Genomic DNA, 19,068 nt, shown 5'->3' with positions numbered 1-19,068 from the left:
TCTTGCGTGAGTCTTTGTACCAGCTTACTGATTATTCAAGTTCTCCTTAAGCTATCTCACCTGACTTCTCCTCCATCTCCTCTTCCAGGAAGAGGAAAAGTCAAAGTCCAGACAAAGTAGTTGTGGCGATTGCCCTGAAATAGGTGTCTGCTCTTAGACAGACCTGTTGACTTACAGACTGAATGGAAATACAAAGGTCTGCTCTACTCACGACTGTACCCTGATTCTGTGCCCAAACTTATACAACTTGTGTGGGCTAGACCTGGAATGAGAGTCTAAAAAGTCTAGCTCTAGAATCAGCTCTCTTAAAACCTACAGTATAGTGCTTCACTAATAATACTTTAAAATAATAAAATGAATGTGAAATCCAGACCCTACTTCTATAAAAAAAATTATAAAATTTAAAGTGTTGTAGAGAGAAATCTATATGTTTTGTTATGTGTTAAGTAGTTCTTTTGGATAACTTTAATACTGAGATAAAATAAATTTACAGTAAAATTCTCAGAAGGATGAGATAATTTACATGAGTTCACTGTCCAGATATCGAAACTTACTCCTTCTAAAAATTAAAATATCAGAGAGGAAGGCAGCGCAAGATGGCCAAATAGAAGCCTTCACTGATTGTCCTCCCAGCAAGAATAACAAATTGAACAACTATCCACATAAAAAAGCACCTTCATAAGAACCAAAAATCAGATGAGCAATCACAGTACCCGGTTTTAACTTCATATTGCTGAAAGAGGCACTGAAGAGGGTGGAAAAGAGAGCCTTGAATTGCCAACAGTACCCATCCCCCTCCCCCCAGCAGCAGTTCTGTGGCGTGGAGAAAAAAAAATCTGTGTGCTTGGAAGAGGGAGAGCACAGGGGTTGTGGGACTTTGCATTGAAACTCAGTGCTGTCCTGTCACAGCAGACAGCAACACCAGGCAGAACTCAGCCAAAGCTAATGGAGGGAGCAATGAGACCAGCCCTAGCAAAGGGGAATTGCTGAGAACCAGTGAACTTGGGGGGCATGTGACCTAGTGAGACATCAGCTTGAACAGCAAAGAGAATGCTTGCACTATCCATTCCCCAGCCCCAGGCAGTGTAGCTTGCAGCTCTGGGAGATACATCTTCCCTCCGCCTTAGGACAGGATAGGGAAGAGTAAAGAGGACTTTACTTGCCACTTGGATACCAGTTTAGCCACAGAAAGATAGGGCACTAGGCAGAGTCCTGAGGGCCCCATCCCAGACCTTAATTCCAGGATGACATTTCTAGACACACCCTGGGCCAGAAGGGAATCCACTGCCTTGAAGGGGAGAACCCAGTCCTGGCAGGATTCGTCATCTGCTGACAAAAGAGCCCTTGGGCCTTGAACTTTCAGCAGTGGTAGCCGGGCAGTACTCGCTGTGGGCCTTGGGTGAGACTCAGAGACATGCTGGCTTCAGGTGAGACCCAGCACATTCCCAGCTGTGATGGCTATAGGGAGAGACTCCGTCTGCTTGAGAAAAGGGGAGGGAAGAGTAAAGGGGGCTTCGTTCCTTAGCTTAGGTACCAGCTCGGCCACAATGGGGTAGAGCACCAAGCAGACTCTTGGAGTCCTCATTCTGGGCCTTGGTTCTTGAATGGCATTTCTGGACCTATCCCTGAACCAGAGGGGATCCCATTGTCCTGAAGAGAGTGTCCCAGGCTTGGCAGCATTCACCAACACGCTGACTGAAGTGCCCTTGGGCTTTGAGTGAACATCAGTGGTAGCCAGGCAGTACTCGCCATGGGTCTGGGGCAAGGGTGGCCACAGGGAGAAACTCTGTGCTTACAGAAAAGGGAGGGAAGAGTGTGAAGGACTTAGTCTTGTGGCTTGGGTGCCAGCTCAGCCACAGTAGAATAGAGCAACAGGTAGATTCCTAAGGTTTCTGACTTAAGGGACTGGCTTCTGAAAAACATCGCTAGACCTGACTGGTGCTGGAGGAAACTCACCATTCTGAATGGAAGGACAAAAGCCAGAGTGGCTTTGTCACCTGATGATTGTAGAGACCTAGGGCTTTGGGTGAGCATAGGTGATAGGCAGTGGTAACCACAGCCCTTGGGTGAGACCCAGTACCATACTAGTTTCAGATCTGACCCAGCACAGTCCTAATAGTGGTGACAACAGGAGTATTTGTGTCACCTCTCTTCTAGCCTAGTTAGCTCAGCACAGAGCTGAGCTGTTTGGGAGAAAGTAAGGAAAGAGAACATGAGTCTTTTCCTGGTAATCCAGACAATTCTTCCAGATCTGATCCAAGACCACCAAGAAGTATCTCTATAAGTCTGCAAGAACCATATTGTTACTGGGCTTGGGGTGCTCCCTAATACAGATGGGGCTGCAGTGACCAGAAACTTAGAGCACAACACCCAAGTGCCTTTGAAGGCTTGGAAAGCCTTCCAAAGAAGGACGGGTGGAAAAAAAAAAAAGACTGTGAAGACTACAATAAATACCCAACTCTTCAATGCCCAGACACTGACAAACATCCACAAGCATCAAGATTATCCAGGAAAATATGACCTCACCAAATGAACTAAATAAGGGAGCAGCAATGAATCCTAGAGAGACAGAGATATGTGATCTTTCATTCAGAGAATTCAAAATGGCTGTTTTGAGGACTCGCAATGAAATTCAAGATAACACAGAGAAGGATTTCAGAATGCCATCAGATAAATTTAACAAAGGAATTCAAATAATTAAAAAAGAATTATGCAGAAATTCTGGAGCTGAAAACTGCAATTGAAATACTGAAGAATGCATCAGAGTCTGTTATCAGCAGAATAAATCAGGTGGAAGAGATAATTAGTGGGCTTGAAGGCAGGCTATTTGGAAATAGCCAGGGGAGACAGAAAAAAAGAAGAAGAAAAAAGAATGGGCCAGGCATGGTGGCTCCCACCTGTAATCCCAGCACTTTGGGAGGCCAAGGTAGGCGGATCATTCAAGATCAGGAGTTCAAGACCAGCCTGGCCAACATGGTGAAACCCCGTCTCCACTAAGAATACAAAAAAAAAAAAAATGCCAGGCATGGTGATGTGCACCTATAGTCCCAGCTGCTTGGGAGGCTGAGGCCCCCAACGTCAAAGATAAAGAAAGGATCCTAAAAGTGGCAAGAGAAAAGAAATGAATAACATACAATAGAGCTTCAATATATCTGGCAGCAGTCTTCTCAGTGGAAACCTAACAGATCAGGAGAAAGTGGCATGACATATTTAACGTGCTGAAGGAGAAAAACTTGTATCCTAAAATAGTAGATCCAGTGAAATTCTCCTTCAAGCGTGAAGGAGAAATAAAGATTTTTCCCAGACAAATAAAACTAAGGGGTTTTATTAACATCAGACATGTCCTCCAAGAAATGTAAGGGAGTTCTTCAGTCTGAAAGAAAAGTTTGTAAGTGAGCAAAAAGAAATCATCTGAAGGTGCAAAACTCACTGGTAATAGTAAGTATACAGAAAAACACACTATATTTTGACACCATAATTTTGATGTGTAAACTACTCACATCTTAAGTAGAAAGACTAAAGATGAACCAATCAAAAATAAACTACAACAACTTTTCAAGATACAGATAGTGTAAAAAGATAGAAATAGCAAAAAGTTAAAAAGTGGGGGACACAATTAAAATATAAACTTTTAATTAGTTTTCTCTTTGTTTATGCAATAAGTGTTAATTTGTCATTAATTTAAAATAATGGGTTATAAGATACTATTTGCATGTTTTATGGTAACTTCAATCAGAAAATATACAACAAACACAATAAAAATCAAGGACTTGAAACGTTAAAACATATTGTCAGAGAAAATCACCCTTGCTAAAAGGAAGACAGTAAAAAGGAAAGAAGGAAGAGAAGCCCACAAACAACCAGAAAACAAGTAACAAAATGGCAGGGGTAAGTCCTTGCTTATCAATAACAACTTGAATGTAAATGGACTAAACTCTTCAATCAAAGCACATAGAGTAGCTGAATGGATTTAAAAAAACAAGACCCAATGATAAGTTGCACTTTTCCATAAAGACACACATAAACTGAAAATGAAGGGATGGAAAAATATATTGCATGCATGTAGAAACCAAAAAGAGCAGCAATAGCTATACTTACATCAGACAAAGTAGATTTCAAGACAAAAACTATACAAAGAATCAAAGAAGGTCATTACATAATGATAAAGAAATCAATTCAGCAAAATGATGTAACAACTATAAATATATATGTACCCAATACTAGAGCACCCAGATATATAAAGGAAATATTATTAGAGCTAAAGAGAAAGATAGACTCCAACATAATAACAGGTGGAGACTTCAACACCCCACTTTCATCATTGACACGTCATCCTGACAGAAAATTAGCAAGGAAACATCTGGCTTAATCTGCACAATACACCAAATGAACCTAATGTATATTTACAGAACATTTTATCCAATAACTGCAGAATACATATTCTCCTCAGTACATGGATCATTCTCAAGGATATACCTTGTGTCAGGTCACAAAACAAGTCTTAAAACATTCAAAAAAGTGGAAGTTATATCACGTATCTTCTGTGACCACAATGGAATAAAACTAGAAATCATTAACAAGAGGAAATTTGAAAACTATACAATCATGAGGAAATTAGACAGTATGTTCCTTAATGACCAATGGGTCAAAGAAGAAATGAAAAAGGAAATTGAAAAAAATCTTGAAACAAATGATAATGGAGACACGACACACTGAAACCAATGGGATATGGCTAAAGCGGTACTAAGAGAAAAGCTTATAGCTATAATTACCTATGTCAAAAATTAGAAAAACTTCAAATAAACTACCTAGTTATGCTTCTTAAAGAAATAGAAAAGCAAGAATAAAACAAACCCAAAATTAGTAGAGAAAAAATAATAAAGTTTAGAGTAGAAATAAGTGAATGTGAAATTAAGAAAACAATACAAAAATCAGTGAAAGAAAATATTGGTTTTTAGAAAAGATAAATAAAATTGAGAAAATTTTGGCCAGACTAAGAAAGAAAAGAGAGAAGGACCCCAAAAAATCAGAGGTGAAAATGAAGAATTTACAACTGATACTACAGAAATCCAAAGGATCATTAGAGGCTACTATAAACAACTCTATGCCAACAAATTGGAAATTCTAGAAGAAATGCATACATTCCTAGACACATATAACCCACCAAGATTGAAACATGAAAAAAAATCCAAAACTGGACCAGACAAATGACAAATAACCAGATCAAAGCAGTAGTAAGTCACCCAGCAATGAAAAGCCTGGAACCTGATGGCTTCAATGGTGAATTTTACCAAACATTCAAAGAAGAACTAATATCAACCCTACTAAAACTATTCAGAAAAATAGGGCAAAAGGGAATACTTCCAAACTTATCATATGAGGCCAGTATTACCCTGATACCAAAACCAGACAAAGACACCTCAAAAAGAAAAGAAAACGATAGGCCAATATCCCTGTTGAACATTGATGCAAAAACCGTCAACAAAATACTAGCAAACTGAATTGGATTCAATAACTCATTAAAAAGATCATTCATCATGACCAAGTGGGATTTATTCCAGAAATACAAGGATGGTTCAGCATACACAAATCAATCAATGTGATGCATTATATCAACAGAACAAAATACAAAAAACATATGATCATTTCAATTGATGCTGAAAAATTATTTGATAAAATTCAACATCATTTCATGACAAAAACCCTAAAAAAAATCTGGGTATAGAAGAAACATACCTCAACACAATAAAAGCCATATATGACAGACCCACAGCTAGTATCATAGTGAATGGGGAAAAATGGAGAGCATTGTTTCTAAAATCTGGAACACGACATGGATGCTCACTTTCACCATTGTTATTCAACATAATAGTGGAAGTCCTAGCTAGGGCAATCAGACAAGAGAAAGAATAAAAAGCATCCACACTGGAAAGGATGAAGTCAAATTATCCTCGTTTGCAGATGATATTTTTGTTATTTGGAAAAACCTAAAGGCTGCACCCAAAATTATTCAAATTGATCAACAAATTCGATAAAGTTGCAGGATACAAAATTAACATACATAAATCAGTAACATTTCTATATGCCAACAGCAAGTAACCTGAAAAAGAAATCAGGAAAGCAATCCCGTTTGCAATAACTACAAATAAAATAAAATATCTAGGAATTAATTTAACAAGATAAGTGAAAGATCTCTACAATGAAAACTATGAAACATTGATGCAAGAAATTAAAGAGCACAACAAAGAAATGAAAAGATATTCCATGTTCATGGATTGGAAGAATCAATATTGTTAAAATGTTCATACTGCCCAAAGCAATGTACAGATTCCATGCAAGTCCTTCAAAATACCAATGACATTGTATTCTTCACAGAAATAGAAAAAAAATTTTTGAAAATTTATATAGAACTGCAAAAGACCCAGGAAAAAGCTAGAATTATCCAGCTAAAGCTATCATGTGCAAAAAGAACAAAACTAGAGGAATCTCATTACTTGACTTCAAATTGTACTACAGAGCTATAGCACCAAAATAGCATGGTACTGGCATAAAACCAGACAAATAGACCAATGGAACAGAATGAAGAACTCAGAAGTAAATCCATATGTCTACAGTTAACTTATTGCCTAAACAAAGATGCCAAGGACATACATTGGGGAAAAGACAATATCTTCAATAAGTGGAGCTAAGAAAACTGGATATCTGTACGCAGCAGAATGAAACTAGACCCCCTATCTCTAGCTAACCATATACAAAACAAAAAACAAAAAACGATTAAAGGCCTGGTGCGGTGGCTCATGCCTGTAATCCCAGCACTTTGGGAGGCCGAGGCGGGCGGATCACCTGAGGTCAGGAGTTTGAGACAAGTCTGGCCAAAATGGTGAAACCCCATCTTTACTAAAAATACAAAAAATTAGCTGGGCACAGTGGCACACGTCTGTAATCTCAGGTACTCAGGAGGCTGAGGCAGGAGAATCACTTGAACCTGGGAGAAGGAGGTTGCAGTGAGCCGAGATCGCACCATTGCACTCCAGCCTGGGGAACCAGAGTGAAACTCCATCTCAAAAAAAAAAAAAAAAAAAAAAAAAAAAAGGTTAAAGGCTTAAATCTAAGACCTTACACTATGAAACTAATAAAAGAAAACTTTGGGAAAACACTCCACAACACTATTCTTGGCAAAAATTTCTTGAGTAATACCCCACAGACACAGGCAACCAGACCAAAAATGGACAAATGGGATCACATCAAGTTAAAAACCTTCTGCAAAGTGAAGGATACAATCAACAAAGTGAAGAGACAACCCACAGAATGGGGGAAAATATTTGCAAACTATCCATCTGACAAGGAATCAATAACCAGAATATATGAGAAGCTCAAACAACTCAATAGGGAAAAAATCCATTAATCTGAATAAAAAATACATGAAGATCTGAATAGACATTTCTCAAAAGAAGACATGCGAAGTGGTATATAACGATATGCTCAGCATCACTGATTATCAGAGAAATGCTAATAAAAACTAACAATATGTCACCTCACCCCAGTTAAAATGATTTTTATCCAAAAGACAGGAAATCACAAACACTGGCCAGCATGTGGAGAAAAGGGAATCCTTGCACACTCTTGGTGGGAATGTAAATTAGTACAACCACTATGGAAAATCGTTTGGAGGTTCTTCAAAAACCTAAAAATAGGGCTACCATATGATCCCACAATCCCATTACTAGGTATATACCCAAAAGAAAAGAAATCAGTATATCAAAGAGATTTCTACACCCTCATGTTATAGTAACACTATTCCCAATAGTCAAGATTTTGAGGCAACTGAAATGTCCACCAACAGACAAATGGATGAAGAGAATGTAGTACATACACACAATGGTGTACTATTCACCCATAAAAAAAGAATGAGATCCTGTCATTTATAACAGCATGAATAGGACTGGAGGTCATTCTGTTAAGTAAAATAAGCCAGGCACAGAAAGATAAACTTCACATGTTCTCACTGATTTGTGAGAGCTAAAAATTAAAACAATTGAACTCATGGGGATAGACAGTAGAATGATGGTTACCAGAGGCTAGGAAGTGTAGTGGCGGGGAATGAGGATAGTTAACGAGTACAAAAATGTAGTTGGAAAGAATGAATAAGATCTAGTATTCGATAGCAGAATGGGGAGACTAAAGTTAACAATAATTTATTATATATTTAAAATTAACTAAAACTATAATTGGATTACTTGTAACAAAAAGAAAGGATAAATGCCTGAGGTGATGAATACCCCATTTACCCTGATGTGATTATTATGCATTATATGCCTGTATCAAAATATCTTATGTACCCCATAAATACACCCAGTATGTACCCACAAAAACTAAAAGTTAAATCAAAAGCAAAAATCTTATTTTTTACATATATTTTTAAATGTCTTAGAAAATTCTCAACATATTTTACAATTTTTGTTAATGTCTCAGGATCATTATTATTAATTTTAATAGTTGTATTGCCCTGTAAAATACACTTTCGGAGAGTTGTTGACAACTTGATAGGCTTTCTGGTGTTATTTGTCTTCACACATGATGGCACCATGTATTGTGACTTTGGAGGGCATGATATTTGTTGGTTTGTTGTTTGCTTACTTTTTTGCTATGAAATAGTTATTTCTCACCAAATGTTTTAAAATCTGTCTATTTCAACTTTTGCTTCTTGATAAGAGGTTAGCAGTCCTTTTCTGCTAAGAGCCAGATAGTAAATATTTTAGGCTTTATGGACCATATAGCCTTTGTCACAATCACTCGACTCAGGTTGTAGCCTGAAACAGTCATAGACAACACAGAAACAAATGGCTATGGCTGTGTTCCAATGGAACTTTATTTTCCAAAACAGGCAGTTTGCTGGATTTGGTGTGTGGGTTGTAGTTCTAGACCGTTGAGCGTGGTGAAATAGCCGTGTAGAGTAATATGTAAAAAAGTAAATAGAATTTTTAAAAATGTAAGTACATATTGTATTAGGACATAATGTTACCCTACAAGCTATGTAAAATTTAGTGCTGCAATTTTATGACAGCATTTGCGGGTGGTTAGATGTCTTTCTTTTGTCCCTTCTTTGCATCTTCTTTCAGGTTTGTATCTATGTGGCAGATATTTGGGGTTATTGAATAAATGAGCTCTAGAACACTTGCTTCATATGAATACGTGCATATGTATGTTTATGTATCTCAGATATAGCTAAATTCATTGTACCAGTTAAGACCTAGCTAAGATTGGTTTGAGCTCCATTCTATGAATTTTAGAGTTCAGTAGTGCCCACCCCAACCACCAGCAAGTTGTATGCAAATTTTCAGTGTGAGTTTATATTTTCGAGGTCTCCTCTGGCTCTGAATTCTGCTTCTGTCAAATTATTTCATTTTAGAGATTGTACAGCTATCCTTGTTCTCTGAAAAAGTCTCTTGGCCATTTCTATACCTCAGACTGCAGCCTCCTACCATGGTTTTTGGTTTTCCTTAGTCCCTTCCAGATGGCTCACAGGAGCTCCAAATTCTTCTCACATTGTTCTGCAGATTAATTCCATTTCCTCCAGTCTTACTCCCAAATTTCTCTCTGACTCCTCTGTGCATGTTTTGATCTACCAAGATGCTTTGCTGAAGAAAGACCTATTCTCCCTTAACTGAACTGTCTTCCTAAGAAGGGAGTTTTAATTTTAAGTAGAATTTTTTCCCTATGGATATATGGATGAAAGACTAGGTGGATGGATGGCTAAAAAGATGTTATACAGTACTGTATATTAGGATAGCTACTTCATATGGAGGCTAGTACCAAATATGAAAAACCTATTTTTAGCTTATTATAATTGATTTTGTGATCTAGATATTATTCAGCATTGTTCTTCAAATCCCCTGCCATAGCCAAAACACACCGTATATACTATTTCAGGAAGAATTTTATTCATTTCTTATTTGTTTCATTTTATAACATATCCTAATAATGATTTTATTACAAAAGGAGTCAGGAATACCACTTCATATGATAGTCTACTAAATCTTAGAAATAAAATATAAGATCATAAATTGTGTAAGGTAAAAGTTAGACTTAAAATCAAAGTATCCACTGAAACTTACAATAGTAAGGTGGTATTTCTATTTGGAGGAATGTCTCCAAATCTCCAATATTAGAAAAATAGTTATCTTATTATTATTAAATAGTTCTAAAATCGGTAATTTTAAAATGATTTTATTCAAAATTAGTATTATTCAGTGATATATGAATTATCAGCCACTCTTAATTGTCTACAAAGAGCACTGCAAAGAACATCAAATAAAAAGATACATTTTTAATAGACTAAATAGCATGGTGGCTCATGCCTGTAATCCCAGCACTTTGGGAGGCCAAGGCAGGGAGATCTCTTGAGGTCAGGAGTTCGGTACCAGTCCGGCCAACATCACAAAACCCCATCTTTTCTAAAAATACAAAAATTAGGTATGGTGGCATGCACCTGTAGTCCCATCTACTTGGGAGGCTGAGACACGAGAATCTCTTGAACCCAGGAGGCAGAGGTTGCAGTGAGGCAAGATCATACCACTGTACTCCATCCTGGGCAACAGAGTGAGAATCCATCTAAAAAATAAAAATAAAAATAAAGAGCTTACATCTGGTTTTGTTTCTGGAAGTGATAGAAATATGATTAAATGATTAGAAAAAATCAGAAGTGTAATATATAAGTTAATTTTTTAAAAACTCACATTTCCTGAGCACTACAGTAACCTAAAACCAGCTTCTTTGAAGTTTACTCGGTGTGTTGAACTGTAATGGAAAGCTAGCAGCTATACTGCTTATACTTTTTTCTTAGAATCACTAGAAAATATTTGACCATAAAAAATAGATTCTGAGTAAAATTACTTTTTTTAAACAACCAAACCTGATCCTTTTGTAGTTCGTAAGCATGATGATTGGGTGTTCACGTGTGTATGTGAGATGTGCCACCCTTGAACCTTGTCAAGACATCGGCACATTACCCATCTGATATGAAAAAAAAAAACCCTGTCATCTTATAAAAATTCACATTTATAAAGAGGAATAGAGATAGGACACTGAATGCTTTGGGTTTGTTTTGTCGACATTTATGTTTTCAAGCAGGCTTGCTTCATCCAATTTTTATATTCTTTTGAGGAAAAATACACTGCCAGGAATCACAGTATGCAATGCAAATTAGACACAGAACTATTCCCTATGGACTTTCTAGCCTATGGAGACAGATATGCATGCAGACAACAGAGGAAAATGGGGTCGCTTCTGATGTTTGGACTGGCCCACGATAAACTTTAATAAACTAGAAGAGACATAGAGGACAGTTTTGGCTAAGGAAAGAAAATGAACAAAGGCTCAAAAGTTCAAAAGTCTATGTCCAAGTAAAGCAAGTGCTGGCTTACATTTCACTGTCTTTAATTTCTAAATTCAAGAAGCTCTGAAGACCATTGTGTGTGTTGTTGTTTTTCCTTAAGCTACAGACTGACCTGAATTGACAGGAGGCTATTTATAGTCTTTATTTGTCCCACTTATGAGAATATTTATAGATTTTACTGCAGAAATATCAAAGTATTTCATTATAGGTGCAGGCCCCAACGTACATGGATTTTGCTAATATTTTATACATTAACTGTATTACTTTAAAAAAATACCACCTTGTTCCCCAAAAACCTGAATTACAAAACTCACTCGGCCCCAGCTGTTTCTGGTAAGGGATTGTAGACTTGAAGTAATTATGGGGGAAGTGATATTGTAGAAACTATGTCCAGAAAGCTAGGTGAAGATTGTGCCAGTTCTTGAACACACCAAGTTACAGATTTTGGTAATTTGACTTTAGATTATAAGGAGCCATTATACACTTTTGAAGAAGAAGTGAAGTATTCAACCAGTTTTTATCAAAATTGGTTGAATCCCTGAGCACACGCTATTTTAAATTTTTTCTCCATGCAATTACAAAAACTCTGAGTAAGATGGTGTCAGATGAAATGCCTTTTGAAAATAGATATTTACATCCATCATTTGTTTTCTTGTGATGGTGTGTAGGAGAAATAAGGTTAGAGAAAACAATTTCAGATCATGTCTGCAGCTTGCTAAGTGTCATGCCACATAAATATGGTCAGAGTTTGATGTCCCCAAATGACTGTGCATTAAAAATACAAGAATTGTCTCATAGAAGAAAAAAATAAACAAGCAAAAAACCATAAGAAATAGTGATTTCTTTCATATTTGGTCATGTTTTTTGCTAAAAATACCTGAAGGCAAATTCCAGAAAATTTGTTTCTGATTTGGTTAAGAAAATTGAGAAATTAAAAATGTTATTGTCGTTATGTGTACAGTGTATGTGTGTCACTCATAGTGAGTCTTTCAACTCTGCCTTTAAGAACAAGCATCAAAAGTTTGGTACAAAGTCAATGTTCACAAATCAGTAGCACTGCTATACACCAACAACGACAAAGTTGAGAATCAAATCAAGAACTCAATTGCTTTTAAAACAGCTACAAAAAATAAAAAAAAAACTTAGTAATGTACTTAAGTAGGTGAAAGATCTCTACAAGGAGAACTACAAAACAATGATGAAAGAAATCATAGACGACACAAAGAAATGGAAAGACAACCCATGCTCATAAATGGGAAGAATCAATATAGTGAAAATGACCATACTGCTCAGAGCAATCCACAGATTCAGTTCAAACCCCATCGAAAGGTCATCAGCATTCTTCACAGAGCTAGAAAAAAAAATCCTAAAATTCATATGGAACCAAAAAAGAGCCCACACAGCCAAAGCAATACTAAGCAAAAACAACAAATCTGGAGGCATCACCTTGCCCAACTTCAAATTATACTACAAGACTATAGTTACCAAAATAGCATGGTACTAGTATAAAAAATAGGCATGTAGACCAATGGAACAGCATAGAAAACCCATAAATAAAGCCAAACACTTATAGCTAATTGATCTTCAACAAAGCATACAAATACATAAATTGGGGAAAGGACACCCTATTAAATAAATGTTGCTGGGAAAACTAGCAAGCTACATGTAGAAGAATGAAACTGGATTTTAGTATATGCTAATCCAGAATGTAGGTCTAATGCTGAGTGTCTAGGAAGACCATGGACTAAAAACAACTAACAAACAAAAAAGCACTATCCAAATAAGCTGCCATCAGACTAACACCTCCTAAGCAAAAGCTACTTATTATATTCCTCAACTCAAGGTGTCAGTGACAGCATCAAGCGTGTGGTAGAAAATTAAAGGAGGGGGTTGATTTCCCAAATTTTATCTTCACATAACTTCCTTTCAAAATATAACAACCCAAAATGTTGTTAATAACTTTAAGTTTTAAATTTCACCTTTAAGAAAAGTATTTTCATTTGCTTTAAAATAATTATAAATTTTAAAAATAGGGACGACCAGTGGGTGTTTCATAATAGGTTCTGACCAGAAAAAAGGAGAAAAAAATACCGAAACCTCTTTTTTCGGAATGTACTAGTCCTTTTGAAGAAGATCTTCTGTAAATGGGGAGTCCACTAAGTGCTAATCTCTATGTTAAGCATTTCCTTTTCTTTCTTTCTTTTTTCTTTTTGCCACAACAGACCTCAAGGCAGACTATTAGCCTTGTTTTGCAAATGGGGAAAATGAAATTAAAGTTAAGAAATGTGTCCATTAACACACAGCTGGGACTTGAACTCAGCAATGTATAGCTCTCAAGTGTTTCTTGTGATGTCATCTAAGACTTTGACAACCAAACTGATCATAATCTCTACAATGTGGAGTGGACAACTGAAATGAAAACAGGAAAGAAAAAAAATCACCGCTCTAATAGCGTGTGTAGCTGTAAACTATCTTGCTGTCCAATATTTTTCTTATAGTTTTAAAACATTAAACTGCAGGGCTGGGTGTGGTGTCTCATGCCTGTAATCCCAGCACTTTGAGAGGCTGAGGTTGGTGCATCACCTGAGGTCAGTTCGAGACCAGCCTGGCCAACATGGTGAAAAGCTGTCTCTACTAAAAATACAAAAATTAGCTGGGCATGGTGGCATATGCCTGTAATCCCAGCTACGTGGGAGGCTGAGGCAGGAGAATTGCTCAAACCCAGTAGGTGGAGGTTGCAGTGAGCTGAGATTGCTCCATTGCATGCCAGCCTGGGTGACAGACCAAGGCTCTATCTAAAAAAAAAAAATTAAAATGCAATTCAGATACCATAAAATTTACCCTTTTAATGTGTACAGTTCAGTGGTTCTTAGTATATGTATAAGTCTATGCAACCATCACCACTCTAATTCCTGAACACTTTCATCACCTCAGAAAAAAACTCCATGCCCATTAGTATTCACTTCTTATAGAATTTTGATGAAGCAAAATCCTTCAAAAGCTTTCTACTAAAAATCCAATTTTCTTAGATTTCTCCTTCAAACAGAGACAATTCTTAAATATTTTATAGATACAGAAGAGAAATTATTAAAATAATCTCAAATAACAAATGAGCAATATTGCTGTTGTTGAATAAATCTTCAAGGATGAAAGGATGAAAAGGATTATTACTAGTAGAGTTTCCCAAAAGTCATAAATGTCAATAAGCTTCTCCACCATATCATTACCACAATTTTTAAAGACCTACGATCTGGCAGGCACCATATTAAGATATTCTATCTCAATTTATTCTGACAACAATTCTAAGGAAGTATGAATACTCACTCTATTGTACACATAAAAACCACTGAAAGAAGGAGCAGTCGTCTCATCCAGTAAATGTAAGAGTTGAGAGGTAATCCTAGGTCCAGTTTGATTTCAAAGCTCAACCTCTAAACACTAAGCTCCACCAAGTGAGAGAAAGTGGATCAAAAGAGAATGTAGATGTCAAATTAGAAAAAAAAAAAAAACAGGATGGAGACAGAAGGATGAACAGAAGTGGGTTAAGGGTACAAACGTACAATCCAATAAGAGGAATAAATGTAATGGTTGGTAGCAGAATAGGATGACCATGCTTGACAAAACTGTATTATCCTCAGGTGATGGACATTTTAGATACCTTCCCTTAATTGCTACCCATTAGATATGTGTGACAACATTTCTCATGCACCTCATTGATATGGTTTGGCTGTGACCCCACCCAAATCTCATCTTGAATTCCCATATGTTGTGGGAGGGACCCCATGGGAAGTAGTTGAATCATGAGGGTGGGTCTTTCCTGTGCTGTTCTTGAGATAGTGAATAAATCTCACAAGATCTGATGATGATATAAGGGGGAGTTTCCCTGCACAAGCTCTCTTCCCTTGTCTGCCACCATGTGAGATGTGCCTTTCACCTTCTGCCTTGATTGTGATGCCTCCCCAGCCAGGTGGAACCGTAAGTCCATTAAACCTCTTTCTTTTGTAAATTGCCCAGTCTCCAGTATGTCTTTATCAGCAGCATAAAAATGGACTAATACAGTAAATTGATACCAGTAGAGTGGGGTGCTGCTGAAAAGATACCCTAAAATGTGGAAGCAACTTTGAAACTGGGTAATAGGCAGAGGTTGGAACAGTTTGGAGGGCTCAGAAGAAGACAGGAAAATGTGGGACAGTTTGGAACTCCCTAGAGACTTGTCAAATGGCTTTGACCAAAATGCTGATAATGATATGGACAATGAAATCCAGGCTGAGGTGGTCTCAGATGGAGATGAGGAAATTGTGAGAAACTGGAGCAAAGGTCTCTTGTTATGTGTTAGCAAAGAGACTGGTGGCATTTTGCCTCTGCCCTAGAGATTTGTGGAACTTTGAACTTTAGAGAGATGATTTAGGGTATCTAGCAGAAGAAATTTCTAAGCAGCAAAGCATTCAAGATGTGACTTGGGTGCCGTCAAAGGCATTCAGTTTCATAAGTGAAAGAGAGCATAAAAGTTGGGAAAATTTGCAGCCTGACAATTCGATAGAAAAGAAAATCCCATTTTCTGAGGAGAAATTCCAGCTGACTGCGTACATTTGCATAAGTAATGAGTAGCTGAATACTGTTCCCCAAGACAATGGAAAAAATGTCTCCAGGGAATGTCAGAGGTCTTCATGGCACCCCTTCCCATCTCAGGCCTAGAGGACTAGGAGGAAAACGTGGTTTTGTGAGTGGGGCCCAGGGTCCCCATGCTATGTGCAGCCTAGGAACTTGGTGCCCTGTGTCCCAGCTGCTCCAGCTGTGTCTGAAAGGGGCCAATGTACAGCTCTGGCCATGACTTCAGAGGGTGCAAGACTCAAGCCTTGGTAGTTTCAACGTGGAGTTCAGCCTGCCAGTGCACAGAAGTCAAGATTTGGGGTTTGGGAACCTCCACCTAGATTTCAGAGGATGTAAGGAAACGCCTAGATGTTCAGGCAGACTTTTGCTGCAGGGGCAGGGCTCTCATAGAGAACCTCTGCTAGGGCAGTGCGGAAGGGAAATGTGGGGTTGGAGCCCCCACACAGGGTCCCTACTGGGGCACCGTCTAGTAGAGCTGAGAGGGCCACCATCCTCCAGACCCTAGAATGGTAGATCCACTGACAGGTTGCACCGTGTACCTAGAAAAGCTGCAGACACACAACACCAGCCCATGAAAGCAACTGAGAGAGAGGCTCTACCCTGCAAAGCCACAGGTGCCGAGCTGCCCAAGAGCATGGGGACCCACCTCTTGCATCAGTGTGACCTGGGCCTGAGACATGGAGTCAAAGGAGATCATTTTGGAGCTTTGAGATTTGACTACCCCACTGGATTTCGGACTTACGTGGGGCCTGCACCCCTTTGTTTTGGCCAATTTCTTCCAATGCCTGAACCCCCATTGTATCTTGGAAGTAACAAACTTGGTTTTATTTTACAGGCTCATAGGCAAAAGGGACTTGTCTTGTCTCAGATGAGACTTTGGACTGTGGACTTTTGAGTTAATGCTGAAATGAGTTAAGACTTTGGGGGACTATTGGGAAGGCTTGATTGGCTTTGATATGTGAGGATATGAGATTTGGGAGGGGCCAGAGGTGGAATGATATGGTTTGGCTGTGTCCCCACCCAAATCTCATCTTGAATTCCCACATGTTGTGGGAGGGACCCAGTGGGAGGTAGTTGAATAATGGGGGTGGGTCTTTCCTGCGCTATTCTCCTGATAGTGAATAAGTCTCACCAGATCTGATGATTATATAAGGGGGAGTTTCCCTGCATAGGCTCTCTTCTCTTGTCTGCCGCCATGTGAGATATGCCTTTCACCTTCCACCATGATTGTAAGGCCTCCCCGGCCATGTGGAACTATAAGTCCATTAAACCTCTTTCTTTTTTAAATTGCTCAGTCTCTGGTATGTCTTTATCAGCAGCACAAAAATGGACTAATACACCCATAAATATGTACAAATAAAAAAAAAATGAAAATAACAGTTCAGTCTAAAAGGATTATTTACATAAGCCCAGGATGCTGAAGATGGTTATCTAGTGCTGGCTCCTAGAAGCATTATTGCAGTGATTTTCATATCTACATATTGAATGCTTACAATGTACACTTGCATAAGACCATAGAAAACGGATCTTTCTGATCCTTCCATTTTTCATTATTTGTTAATTAACCTATAAAACTAGAAATGGAAACAATGGCAAAATCTGGAAGTATACAACCTTTCAGACTAATACTATGAACCTCTTCTCCCAGGTCTTTGTCTGTTGGTCTTCCAGGATCTTTATCCTAAACTAGTCATCATCTTAGTTTATTTTCTGTTGTTATAACAGAATATCACAGACTGTGTAATTTATAAAGAAAAATACATTTAATTTTCGCAGTCCTGGAGGCAGGGAAGGCTGCTAGCATCTGGTGAGGGCCTTTTTGCTGTGTCATATCATAGCAGAAGGCAAGTGTGTGCTAGCTCAGGTCTCTCTTCCTCTTCTTATAAAGCCACCAGTCCCATTGTGAGGGCCCCACTCTGATGATGTTATCTAATCCTAATTACCTTCCAAAGGCCCCACCTCCAACTTTTATCAATATATGTTTGGGGATTGAGTTTCTAACACATGAAATTTTGAGGACACATTCAAGTCAGCATCAATTTAAGGGTTCCAAAGGCTCCTTTTCTCCTGGCTTGCATTTCTTTTGGATTTTTTCAAGACCTCCTTTATTTTTATCATACTTGAAACCATGTGGTAGGTGTGTCATTGATTTTTAGGAAAGACAGAAGGCATGACGCATACTGCTTTTGTTGTAACTGAAATGTAAGGTTATAATAAATTTGATTAAGGCTTTATCTTCAGTCGAACCATATGGTTAACTCTAAAGAAACAGAATCATATAACTATTCTGCAACTCGGGTAAAGTTTTCAATTCAATTCAGCAGATATTTATTGACCATTTCCTATGTTTTGAGTAGCATCTGTATATTGCGAAAGGCAGAAATAGTAATATTTCATGATGAATGACTTTTAAGACTTACCATGAAAGGGAACAAAAGTGACTGTGTGTGTGTGTGTGTGCGTGTGTGTGTGTGTGCATGTGTGTGTATGCGTGTGTGTGTTTATAAGCTTGAGGTGAGGAACTGTATATAAAGCATATGCCCAACTAATTGTGACACAAACTATGATGTGATAAGTGCCTCAGTGTTTCCTGATTCCTCTGGCTAAATCAACACTTCTACCACCTCTTTAGACACTATAAAATCATGTACTTCTCCACTTTTGCAGCCGTTACAGTTGTAATAATATATTAGTTTGCATGACTATTTGGCTAAATTTTCAAGAAGTACTTTGGCTTTTTGGAAATCAGAGACTATTGTGTGAAAGTTCTATGCTAAGAAATATGCACAGGTAAGCTCCAAAGAAGGGCACCTAATCCAGCCAGGGAAGGTTTATTGGCAGAGGTGATAATGAATCCAATTTTTGAAGGGTTGGTGTGAACTCACTGGAAGAAGAAAGAAGGCAGGATAGTCTAAGCAAGTGAACTATCATGTGCAAAAACATGTAGACATGAACATGGAAGTGTGACTCAGACCAGGCGCGGTGGCTCATGCCTATAATCCCAGCACTTTGGGAGGCCGAAGCAGGCATATCACGAAGTCAGGAAATCAAGACCATCCTGG

At 38.0% G+C, this 19,068-nt stretch overlaps 1 protein-coding gene and 1 non-coding gene across 3 annotated transcripts in view; both read left to right on the top strand.

The window, feature by feature from the left end:
• Positions 1 to 19,068, top strand: part of FGF12 (fibroblast growth factor 12) — a 589,282-nt gene that overhangs the window by 183,528 nt on the left and 386,686 nt on the right. The gene's annotated exons all lie outside the window — the stretch shown is intronic.
• Positions 10,916 to 11,019, top strand: LOC112439479 (small nucleolar RNA U13). The gene has a single exon (XR_003027754.1). It is a non-coding gene; the product is annotated as a small nucleolar RNA U13 (small nucleolar RNA).

Source organism: Pan paniscus, chromosome 2 (assembly GCF_029289425.2).
Source record: "Pan paniscus chromosome 2, NHGRI_mPanPan1-v2.0_pri, whole genome shotgun sequence".
NCBI lineage: Eukaryota > Metazoa > Chordata > Mammalia > Primates > Hominidae > Pan > Pan paniscus.
Note: the sequence above shows the minus strand (reverse complement) of the source record. Positions and strands in the feature narration are given on the sequence as shown.